Source organism: Nilaparvata lugens, chromosome 4, assembly GCF_014356525.2.
Source record: "Nilaparvata lugens isolate BPH chromosome 4, ASM1435652v1, whole genome shotgun sequence".
Taxonomy (NCBI): domain Eukaryota; kingdom Metazoa; phylum Arthropoda; class Insecta; order Hemiptera; family Delphacidae; genus Nilaparvata; species Nilaparvata lugens.
In genome coordinates, this window is record NC_052507.1 from 61,529,510 (window position 1) to 61,543,068 (window position 13,559).

At 34.3% G+C, this 13,559-nt stretch overlaps 1 protein-coding gene across 1 annotated transcript in view; it reads left to right on the forward strand.

The window, feature by feature from the left end:
* LOC111051762 (glutathione hydrolase 1 proenzyme-like) overlaps positions 1 to 13,559 on the forward strand; it is a 153,220-nt gene that overhangs the window by 21,832 nt on the left and 117,829 nt on the right. The gene's annotated exons all lie outside the window — the stretch shown is intronic.

Sequence of the window (13,559 nt, forward strand, 5' to 3'; positions counted from 1 at the left end):
CCGATGACAGTAGAGATGCATCATCCGCGAACATCAGAGAGGAACCGTGGTCGTCGAGGTCATTTATCATGACAAAGAACAGTGTAGGCCCCAGCACCGATCCCTGAGGAACACCAAATCCATAGCTGCCCAGGAACCTTGGGGTCTGCTTCTCTTGGGAGTGTATTTAAAGAGCTGAGTAATTTGTGTTCATGTTTTTATTTGATTTCCATGCCACATAGCTGGCTTACACCATTCATGACTGCAATCATTATCACTACTTATCATTGCAGTGAATTTGTTATGTGTTCATAATATCTTTTTCACTGATTATTTTGTTTACACTAGTGATATATTTGCTATTCAATTATTGCGAATATCAGTAATGTACATTATATAACATAGACGAGCTGCTCTATAACAAACTATTATTTTTGAGTTAAATTGAATCAAAGTAATTAGCACTCACTAAAATTGTCATTATAGTAGAATTTGAAGCATTAATATTGCATTTATTCCAAGTCAATAAGCTTTCCTATTCTCAATTTAGTTCACTTTGAAATTGCTGGGTGTATTTTTAACTACAGTAATTAAATTAATTCTTTTTCAAATTTCATGCTTTATCTGGAATAAAGATTTTTAAATTCCATTGATGATTTGATGGTTTAATGATATATTTTAATATTATTGAAAAATTTGTTTTGCTTGATTAATTTATCAAACCTTTTGAGACTATATAAACCTTTTTTCCTACTTTTATCAGACTATTATCTTATCTTAGCTATTTACCTTTTTCAACCTTTTATATGTCAATAATTGTTGACACCATTTGAATTTAATGGAGTTTGGCGCCTGAGTAGTTAGGTTCAATCTTCCCCGTCTACTGGCGCACTCTAGTGCATAATTGCTTAATTGTTCGTTTTGTAGTTTTCAAGTCAGTCGGTCCGCACAGCTGCTTTCGTTGACAGGAGAGTTCAACTCGTTTGTTGATTTGTTTGTATAACTATTGTTGGTCTACCGGCCCGTGATGTGTATTGGCCTAAATTGTACTCAAATTCTCATATGTGCATTTGTAGTTTGTTCGTATTGTTCATATTGTAGTCGACAAGTTCAAGAGCTTAGAGCAGACACACTAAACTTTGTTGTGCTTATCAGTAAAATTGTGTCTACAGATAAGTTGTTTGTTCAGCACTATCTTATCGTTGGTGATAACAGAAGCTATTCACAATGAATACACAAGGAGGATTAGATCCTAAAATTCTTCCTGCAATGTTGAAAATTCATAGGGCGAAGTTAGAACAATTATATCAGAGAATACAGCATACATTTGATTTGTGTAAAGATGTATCTGATCAGAAAACAGCTCAATATGTTTTAACTTTGGCTAGATTAATTCCAGCATCAGTTGCGGATTATGATAGTATTGAAATCAAGATTAATGAGTTAGAAATGAGTGTAGACCCAGAATATGTCCCTAAATTCAATGACTCGCATTTAGATATGATTGCATTTATCGATAAAACAGTCAAAAAATAAAAAGCAATCAGAAACTAAGCAAGCAGCTCCACTGACAGTTTCAGCAAGTAGTGTAGCTAATGAACAACAATTATTACCGAAAATTCAATTGCCAAATTCTAGTGGATGTCAGGCTGAATGGTCTACGTTTTTTGAATTATTCAAATCATTGGTCCATGACAATACCACTTTATCAGATCAACATAAGGTCCAGTATTTAGTTTCAAAGCTTACTCATGAGGCCGCAAATATTTGTAAACATCTTCCACCTATAGTCACTAATTACAATTGGTTAGCCGTTATAATGACCCTAGATCTCAGATAGATTCTTATTTAGATGAAATATTTCAGTTCAAGAGTTTGAAGGTTGAATCTAGGGCGGGCTTGGCATCGATATTAGATAGATTTTGTAATTAATTCTATTACAGCTTTGAAGTGGGTAAAAAATGAGGGTTTGGAGGATTGTATTTTTTTGTACCAGGGATTGAAAGTGTTAGATCCAACATCTCGTAGAGAGTTTGAGATTTCTTGTCGAGATAAGGACCTTCCGACTTACAAAGATTCTGTACACTTCGTTGAAAGACAGTTCAAGTCATTGCCATGTGATAAAAATAATAAATTTGAATTATCAAGTAGTGGTGTGAAGCCAGTCAAGAACTTCTCAAATTCTAAGATTTTGGTGGTTCAATCAGAGACGACTTCGACTGGTAATGTTTGTTAAAAGTCAAATTGTTTGAAGTGTAATCAAGGTACTCATAGCTTACTTGATTGTCATTCTTTTTTGAAATTGTCACCGTGGGAACGGTTCCGTTTTGTCAAAGACAAATCATGATGTTTCAAGTGTAGCCATTTTGTTCGTGAATGTACTAGTATAGTACGTTGTAACCAGTGTGAAAAGCCGCATCATTCATTATTGCATTTCGTTTTTAATAGAAAATCGTGTCAGGGTAATGCGAATAATGTAAACAAGGAAGTGGTCAACTGTTCGACCAAGGTCAATGACAGTAAGGATGCTGAATCAACTGTGTTGTTGTCAATTGTAGTGGCTACTGTTTTGAGTAGACCGGGAAATTGTGGTAGCGTTAGATTGCTGCTAGATTCTGGGAGTCAGTGTAACTTTCTTACTACAAAAACTTGTAAACGACTTAATTTGCCAATAGAACGTCTGGCGACAACAGTTAATTGTTTCGGCGGAGGGTCGAGAGCTGTGCGGGTGAAACGGCCTTTATGCTTTCCTCTCTCAAAGAGCCAGCTATTTATTTTTCTGTACAAGCTTTGGTTGTAAATCATATTGTCGATAAATTGCCTTCTCAAAGAGTAGATAGATCTAAATTGTCGTATTTGAAGGGTCTTGATCTTGCTGATATGCAATATTATTTACCTAGCTATATTGATGGCATTATTGGCGCCGAGTTGATCCCAGAATTTTTGAAAGATGAGCAGTCTACTAAACGTTTAGGCTCAGTTAAAACTGTCAACAGTGTGTTTGGCCATATTGTGATGGGCCGCACACCAGTTGTGAACGCATCAGGCAATAATGGAGATGATAGTTGTTTGTTTGTTTGTTTGTAATCCATCATTGGATAATCTTGTACAAAAATTCTGGGAAATTGAAGAATGTCCTAAGGCTGAGAGTTCTCTCACTGTGAATGAAATTGATTGTGAAAATCAATTTAAGTTGTCGGTTCGTTGTTTGGACTCTGGTTGGTTTGTGGTATCATTACTATTTTTGAAATCGTCTGATAATCTAGGAGATTTGTTCTCAATGACAAAACGAAGACTGTTAAATTTAGAAAAACGTCTTGCTCGTTCTGAAAGTGTGAAGAATGCATATCATGAAATTATGGTTGACTATTTGAGGCAGGGTCATATGTCTTTATTGAATGATCAGTCAGATAAACAGGGATATTACATTCCTCATCACTGTATTATTAAAGCTCGCAATACAAGAACACCTTTGCATATTGTCTTCGATGAGAGTGCTAGAATGGTAACCGGCCTATCTCTGAATGATGTCTTGCATGTGGGACCAAAATTGCAGATGGATATTTTCTCTTTGTTGTTGTATTCTTGTCTTTTCGCGATAGCCTTAACAGTGGACATCAAACAGATGTATAGTCAGATTGTTGTTGATGAGTCTTGTCACCGTTTTCAGCGAATTTTATGGAGATTTTCTTCTGATGACCCAGTCGAGATTCATGAGTTGAATTGTGTAGTGTTTGGTATCACTTCTTTGCCTTATTTAGTGCTGAGAACAATACATCAATCAGTACAAGAAGAGGGTGAAAATTTTCCGATCGCAGAGAAAAGAATCCCGTGCTTGATGTTCATGGATGATTTATTAAGTCACATCAGTTCCATCATTACATGAAGCAGATGCGCTCTATCATCAGTCTAAAGAATTGTTTAGAAAGGGAGGTTTTGAATTGACGAAGTAGGCATCAAATTCTCCAGAAATGTTGTCAAAAATGTTGGATAGCAAAAAATTTTCTCTCGGAAAAGAATTTGAGGCTAGTACATTGACTATTTTGGGACTTGAATGGCAGCCTAGTACTGATGTATTTAACTTTCTTGTGAAATCAGAACAGAAGGACACAAGCATAACATACTCTCCACTGTTGCAAGAATATTTGATCCACTTGGTTCTAGCTTCTTTGACTTTGTTTCTGAAATGTCTAATAGGGAAATTGTGGAAATTAAGTCTAGATTGGGATGAAATTGCACCTATTGAGATTCGAACATTGTGGGAAAATTGTCAAAGAGAGTTTAATTGCCTTTCAAAGTTGTCTATTCCCAGATATGTTGGAGTATCATCTGATTCACCCATACAATTGATTAGTTTTTGTGATGCTTCAGAATTGGGCTATGGTGCTGTAATTTATTTAAAGACTCAAAGTAGTGATTATTCGACTCAGATTTAATTATTGTGTGCTAAGTCTAAAGTAGCTCCTTCAAAGACAGTCTCTATACCACGATTAGAATTATCTGCGGCAGTCCTTCTGAGTGAGCTATTGAACACTACTGTGTTTTTAATTCCCAAACGTTGTCAAGTGGATCGAGTGTTAGGGTTTTCAGACTCCACTGTTACACTTCTTTGGATTAGAGCATCACCATCTCGGTGGCAAACTTTTGTCGCAAATAGAGTTTACCGGATTCAAGATTGTCTGATTGATCGTTGGATGCACATAGCAGGTGTGGAGAATCCAGCGGATTGTTTGTCAAGAGTCTTGACTCCACGCGACCTTGTAGAGCACAATTTATGGTGGTCGGGGCCTGAGTGATTGTCGATGTATGAGAGTCATTGGCCGGTTAATATGGAATTCGTTGAGCTGGAAAATCTGCCAGAGGCGAAAAAGAACACTGTATTGACTGTATTTGAGTCAGAAAATTTGTCTGATAATGTAATCTATCGTCTGATTGAGTGCTGTTCCAACTATAGTTTATTGGTCTATTGTTTTTTTTGGTGTTGGTATTTTCTAGATTGTTATTTTTGTGGGTTTGCAGATATTTTTGTGTTTCCAGCTTTGGCTGAAAATTAATTTTTCAGGGTCTGGGGTTTGTTGATGCCATTCGAATTCAATGGAGTTTTGTGCCTGAGTAGTTCAATTTTCCCCATCTACTGGCGCACTCTAGTGCATAATTGTTTAATTGTTTTGTTTGTAGTTTTTAGTTCAGTCCATATGCACAGCTGCCTTCGTTGACAGGATAGCTCGACTCATTCGTTTTGATTTGTATTTCTATCAAAAATTATTAATTTCAATTCTGTATCTCCGATCTTAGGGAGTAATAATTGATTTTGAAGTACATTTGAGAATTTGAGTCTTTTTTATATCGAAAGTAGTAGTGAATTAATAACTAGTAAGATTGAGAAGCAGAATTCCATACATGATTCAACAACTCTCTGCAGTGCCTGGCTACATCATAAATCATCAGAGTCAAGTGATCTTATTCACATTTCTCTTTTCCTTGATTCTTTCCTTTACCCTTTTACCATCCAAACCTATAGATAAGAATCACTCTGACTCACAGCATAGATCATCAGCTGGGGTAAGTTTCAATAATAGAGTTTTTCATTGCATCATGAATGGATTCATTAGTATTTTTCTGCCAGAATATATTGAATATTAAATCGATGAAAATTACAGTCCACTTAATCAGAAATTTGTACAACTAATAATTTTTCTGCATTTCATGTACAAATGCAGTGGTCCTTCTTCTTCCACCAAACCCTTTCATGTTGTGTCTGGATACAAATAACTATTTGTATTTATTCACTTGCTCTCATCAAGTTACCAGAACTCAGATACACCATAAAGTTTTGGTCAGCTCCAGACTGTATTGGTTATTAATCCTATGTATTTTGTTTCTTCTAATGTAAAACTACTTCAAATCCTGCGATTTGGGACGTGCCTTCTGCCAAGATCAACTCAGCTGCTATCTCCATTCCAAGCTGCATCAACCAAGCTCAAGACACTTCATTCAGTGAGCCAGACAACATACTGACTGCAATATACTACATCTTGAAGGGTGTTCAGGATTGAGGATATCAAGGAAATAAAATAAGTAGTAGAATAAGACTGTATTAGAATGGAGGACTGGAGGAGGGGGTGAGGATACCACAAAATGTGATGCGAGGATAAATAATGATGAAATCAATAAATGAATCTAAATACCTGGATATTGTTCCTTTCCACCATATGTAATTGAAGCGTTGACTGGTTGGTGTGGCCACCTCTAGCATCAATGATGAATCTCTTGTAGCACTTTTAGGTATTTCACTACCGTATTTGAGGTAAAAGGTGAGGTGGATCAATAATTGCAGTAAGGAGTTGAGGTATGAGTTATGGTTTGCCATGGCCTGTAATAATAATATATCAAGAAATATAAGAATTAAACAAGGGTTTCCACTGAAAACTGGTTTACTGGTAATAATAAGAAAAGAATATTGTGGAGCGGTTTTAATGAGAGCAGAATAGAAGTTTCTTCTAGCAATCACTTCATATGAATGGGGCAATGGGGTGACGCTTCCACTGAATGCATGTGCTAGATTACAAAGAAAGGGTTACTGCGCAACCACAAGTAACCAGTTGAGGGCTGGCGGCAAATTATATGGATCAGCTTAGGACTTTCAAGCTACAATAAATAATAATACTAAATATGGAACACAGTGTAGGCCTTGAATCCTGCTAGGATTCAACAATAAAAAATAATACTACAACTGGAGGATAATAATAGAGTTCATGATACTATTTACAAGTATGCCAAACTTGGCATTGAAATCACTCAAAGTTCGAGGGTGGGGGAAACACTTTGTGTGATGGACGAGTCAGAGCTCCTTGTTGAGTCTTCAAAGGACCACTCCTACAACTCCATCCTTTCCTGGATAGACATCAATAATGCTGGCTAGTGGCCATGTGAGAGGTGGAGTAGGTTGATGGACCATGACAAGATCTCCAACCTGTAGATTGTGATTAGCCTTATTTGATTTTCTGTTGAATGGTGTGTATGTATTTCAAAAGCCATCTCTTCCAGATGTGTTGATGGAGTGCTTCAATAAGTTTCCAGTGTTTGAGGCGATTGAGGTTGACATCTTGAAAATCTTCTTCAGGAATGGCATAATGGCAAAATGAATTCTTCAAGGCTTTATCAGACAAGGGCATAGATTATTTGAAGGGGTTTTTAACAGTATTATTAGAGAAGAGAAAACTCCTGAAGAGTGGGATAAAATTACGATATTTCAATTGTTTAAGAAGGGAGATGTTAAAGATCCTAAAAAATTATAGATGTATTGCTTTAATTATTACTATAATGAAAACGTTTACTTCAGCAATAGGTCATCGGCTGTTGAAGTGGGTGGAAAGCTGTAATCTCCTACCAGAACATCAAGCAGGGTTTAGTTGTAAAAGGGGTTGTAGAGATCATTTATTCACCCTGAGTGCTATCATACATCTATTTCTAGACTGTAAACGGAAGCCTTTCTTTGCACTTTTCGTGGATTTTGAGTCCACATTTGTATCCATCAATCATACAAAATTATGGTACAAATTAGGAACTTTAGGCATAAGTACGAAACTGATTAGAATAATGAGCTTGATAATTTATGGTCAAGCAACCATAATTCTCGATAATGGATAAGAGGAAACCGTGTGTGGAGAGGGGCGTTTTGGAGGGGGATTGATTATCACCTTTGCTCTTTACCTTGTTCCTATCCAATATTGAGACATATTTTCGGGAAAGAGGGCTCCATGGATTAGAAGTAGATAAGAATGATGATGTTATGATGCTGGCTTATGCGGATGATATAGTCATTCTTGCTGACAGTGCTGTTGACCTCAGAAAGAGAATAACATGTTTAGAGGATTACTGTCAGAAAGCTGAACTCAAGGTCAACGCAGCAAAGACAAGAGTAGTCTCCTTCAGTAGGAGTAGAAGAAAGAATTATGAATTCCACTGCAAAGGATGTGGGCTGGAAATAGACAGCGGTTACTGCTACTTGGGAGTCTGGTTTTCTTGTAGAGGAAGATTCAGTGAGGCTTCAAATAGGATACTGAAAAAGGCTATGTCTGCGACCGATGCTCTTATCAATACATTGGTAGAAGCTAGGTCGGACTCCTGGTCCACAAAAATAAGACTTTTTTAGTCGATAGTCTCCCCAGCAATCCTATATGACTCGGAAACATGGTCCCTGGGATACTGTGATAGTTTGGAGAGGATTCAAAATCAATTCTTAAAGCATGTTTCCGGGTTACATGTAAGTACGCCAGGTTGGATGCTGAGGCTGGAGATGGCAACAATCAGCTTGAAGCATACAGTTTTTTGGTGAGCTCTACAATGGCTATTAGCCATACAAAGAATGCCAGTATATAGGTACCCTGCAATAATGTTTTCTATTCTCCAAGAAAAGTTTCTTATTGGTGTACCAAATAGAAACAATAATTGGGGTTCACAATTAAGAAATATGTGTCCAGAAATATGGGAAGACTACAATAGAGAGTTTCAAGATATTGATGGAGCAGAGATAAAAATCCTTACGAATTTATTCAGGAATAGACTTAGGCTTGTGGATATAAATAGATCCCTGGAATCTGAAGCTCATTCTTTTTACAAAATTATAAACCCCAATTTTTCATCAGGAGATTAGTTGAGTATGAGAATCAGTATAGAAAAAATATCATGTGTAGCACAGCTAAGGTTATCATCAGAAAGAATGATTGGTTTTTTTGCAAGGAAAGAGTTATTTAGTTAACTGTACCAAACGTTGTCCTAGTTGCAATACAAATGCAATAGAGATCTTGAACATATTTTGTTATCTTGCCCGGTTTATGAGAGTTCTAGACGTCGACTCATTATTAGATGTATTCAAAATGTAGTTCAGAATCAAGATAAAATAATGATATTGTTATAAAATTTCTCAGCAGAAAAGATTCTTATGTTCATATTTATGTGAAAAATGTTCTATTAATCAGATCCATGATAATGGACTTATAACTCGTATCAAGATCAAATACAGATAATCATCATGAGCCAAAGTTTAATTTTTCTAGTCATGCATAACTCTCCAAGTCATTCCTTACTAGTTTCTGATCAATTATTTACTATATTGTTTCTGTAAATCATTGAATCATAATTATTAAGTTACCTACAATGTCTCTTTTTGAGTGATATTTATATATACCATATATATATATATATATATATATATATATATATATATATATATATATTATATATATATATATATATTGTAACGATTTTATATATATATATATATTGTAACGATTTTAATTTTTTGTCACTGTTCGTGAGCCATGTGTAACAGTTTTATGTTTTTGGTCACTGTTTGTGAGCCATGTTGTAAGGGTTTTAAAATTATGTCCCTGTTTTAGGGAACATGTGCAACAGATTTTTTTATTTTTGTCTAAATTAATAATTTGCAAACCTTTCTTTTGAAGAGAAGAGGGTTTGATGATCGGAATTATATTTATTCTAAAAATTGTAACATATTTAATTTGGATTGATAAATAAAAATCCCTAGCTGAAATATTTATAGGTCTAAGTGAAGTAATTGGCTAATATCGCCAAAGAGATAATGTAGAGATTAGATAATATCAGACGTCCTGGCTAAACTGTACAACAGCCTAAGAGGAATGGAAATAAATTTTGCTAATATATAATATTATATAAAATATTGAAAATTGAGGTTAGGCATAAATATTTACTGATCGGCGACCTAATGATTGACCGAGCCATACAACGTAGAATCTGACCAAACACCTTGGCAGAAATTTATTGTGGCAAAACAGTATGCAATTTGAGGAACTAAAGGTCTCACGTGGCTAATTATTGTAATGTATGAAACAACTCATAACCTATAAAAATTACTTAGCATGTAAAGAGCATATTTAAAAACCCCAACAAAAATAATTAAATGTATCAAGGAAGTAGGAGGCTACTGGGCGCATGAATACTGTAATAATTTGCATGCACCAATCAAATAGTGGCAATTGATAGGTGGCAATAGTGAGCCGATTCAAATATATTTGTATATATTTCTACAAATAATAAGAATTTGTAAAAAATTGTTGTATAGTCTATGTTTTGGATATGGCCCGAAGGCAAAGAAATTATTGAAATAACAACAAAATCTTTGATATATTCATTTATTAAGACCCAGAGTCACAAACAGTTGTAAATGGTTTTCGAATAACCTATAACAGCATAATGAATGTTTGTTTACAATAAGGGTTAGTTTCTTGATGCAAACTGAGCCGGCTACCTTATCAGTCAGCTGATAACCGGCATGTCTGTTTCTGGTTGTTGAATGCTTGCTTCGATTTTCAATTTTATTATGTTGTTTATTGTACATTCTGACCTGCTGAAAAATCTGCTCATTGTTCCCCTATATTTGTTTTGCTTGTTTTCTCGTTTTTATTTGTAAAATTATTTATTTATTCTATATGGCACACCTGAACACATTCTCTTCATTTGTAGCCATTCTATTGGTAGATTCGTTTTTCTGACCAGTGATTGGTCATTAACTGGTCATGTGACCTTTTCTTCTCCAAACCTAGCTTCTCAATTTCAGAGAAGAAGGAAGAAAGAGGGAGATTAACTGAGCACGCTAATGGAGAGTCGTTTGTAACTCCTATTTGTTATTTTTTTCCGATTCAAATGTTTCATTGTTAAATTTATGTAAGAGTGCTAAATTCAATTAATGTAGAGTTCCCGTAACATTAGAATTTAATTTGATTGCCAAGTCTCAGTTAAAAAGAAGTTATTAATTATTATTAAAATCGCGAGCCAAATAATGAAGCCTAATATGATGCCATGCAGCCTGATGAAAGATGCCAGCCATGCAGTGAACAAATCTTCATGAGTGAGTGCGCGTATATTATGGGCCCATACAAATGTGAGTGATTTATAATATTATTATTTCAAAATCTCTTCTACTCAATTTTCCATAGACAAACTGGTATATCGTTTGTAAAAATTCTGACGTTACACTGTCCAAACTTGAGTCGGGCAACCCTTGGGTGAAAGCACTACATGCTCATCCTTAATAAAATTATAAACTTGAAAGAACTTTTAAAAATTCAAATCATATTGTTTATGGGCTTAAACCTTCATTATCAAATTCATTTATTACTTATTGAACCAACAATATTCTTATATGATTTAGTAAATTTAATAAATGCAACTTGTCATCACATGCTGTTCCTTAGTGACCCTGTGTTCGACCTTGCTTATAGCTTATTTATTTGCTAATATCATATTCATTTCAGAGGCTAATAGTAACCCATCAACGAGTTACTTGATCTTGAGAAAAAATAGTACAATTAATCCTTTGAGTAATTGTCAGGAAAATAATCTAGTATACTCTAGACATTTTTCCCTATTTCGTGTGACAAGGGTACTTCCCAAAACAGGAATTAACCCTCAGATAAGTGCCATCACCGACAGGAGACTGGTATAAGCCCCCACAATAAATAGATTGAAAACACTTAAAAACATACATTAGAGATGGGGGGAAATTTTCAGAAACTGAGTTCCCTTCCTCAACCGAGCAGACTGCAGTTTTAAATCCCATCTAAAAATTCCCCCCATTCCTAATGTAAGTTTTTAAGTCTTTTCAATCAATTTATCTATTATGTCTCCGGTTTTAATATATATATATATATATATATATATATATATATATATATATATATTATATATATATATATAATGTCTCGAATTGAATTCAGCATCGTCATTCATACAACATTTTTTCCACTGATTCAACATCATTTAGAAGGTAATTCAAAAATTGTTACCATTTTCAAATAAATTTTTATTGCAAATAAACAAGAGTACAGTGTTAAACGTCTTGAAAGTTGATAATATTTATGTAAAGAAATTAAAAAATGTGTAAATAATTAGATTTGAAGGAGTTGGAATAAAATTTCATTGGAATCTTGATTCTCAATTCAATGTCTATGTCCGAAAGTACAGTTTTTATTCATTTTGTGTGTGAATTAAAACCAAACTTGAAAAATGATTAACATTTGTTTTGCATTAAACCAATCTCTTTCAATTTTCATAATGTGGTCAATTATATGGTTAGGAATGTGGAAAAAATGATTGATGATTTTTATATTCTCTGAGGTATATTTTTTAGGTATTAAACATAGGGGATGGAAAAGTGTAAATTACATTTTATGATTTTTTGCAATTTTTCAATGGGAATTGAAATAACACAAAAAACGTAGCAGAAAATTTATCTTATGATTTTCTCTAAGAACATCCCCTATTGAGTTATTTTCAATTCTTTTATTATAACAAACATCCCTAAAATCGAATACTCTCTTAGATAAGCTTAATTATTATGGGTTATGATTTATTGGAATAAAAGGTAACTCAGGAGCATTGACTAATATGTGCAGAAACCTGATCGAAAAATAATGAAGGGTGCTGTTTTCGAGGGTTAAAACTCTGACAAAAATAAAAATTTGAGATTTTTGGAAAATGAAAACTCTGGAATCATAGAGCTTTAAGAACTGAACATTTATGTTGAATGACATTTTCCCCAGAATACATCCATATCAAAGTTATTCCGATTATACCAAGATCGTGGTACTTACCCCTAAAGAAAATTGACCGGAAAAATATTTATTTTAAATAATCAACTTTTAAATATTGGAATTTTCAGAAAATATTCGTTTCATGAGATAGAAAGTTAAAATCTGATTTAAATGGTACCTATATAGGAATTTCTATTCTGATCAACCCCTGAGTGATCATATTAAAAAAAATTATAAGTAAATTGAATGAAAATATTTTTCTAGAAAAATCTACTATCAATTTAGTTCACTTTCTTATTATATTTGCTGTGTGCTGATGTAATTATTTTCACTTACAATGTTCTATGTTGTTTTTGTTCAATAAAATGAATTTTATTTTAATTTGAACAATGGCTTGCAGTGCTCCAAGTAGTGAGCATTGGAAATAGTTCTTATTGCCTCCTTTTGAAGCAGTAGGATTTTATGAGTACCGGTATCAGGAGAACACCCCCATAGAGAGAGACCATACGAGAAAGTACTTTGAGAGAAAGCAAAGTATGTCATCCTAGGGTAATCTTTAGGAACACATTCCTTCAATCTTCCTAGGAGATACAAAACTCGGTTCAGCTGAGAACATACATAATCAATATGAGGGCCCCATGTTAGTCTTTGGTCAAGGTGTATACCAAGAATCTTCACACTCTTAACATTCCTCTCATCCACTTGTCTCAAACCTAAGATCATTTCTTGTGTCTTTCCACTATTGAGAAGCAAGTTATTTGCCCTGAACCATAGGCTTACTTGTGCTTGACAAGTAGACATCTTTTCTCTCAGAGTTGCAATGTCAGAATCGGTCGAGAGCATGGATGTGTGTTCTGCATAGCAAACTATTCTTTTTTTTTATTTATTTATGGAGACAACAGGTTACTCCTAATGTGTCTCCTTCACAAATACAACAATACAAGATTTTTATACAATGAGCAATATAACTTACAATTGCAATATTGTTAAAAGAAAAAAACTATA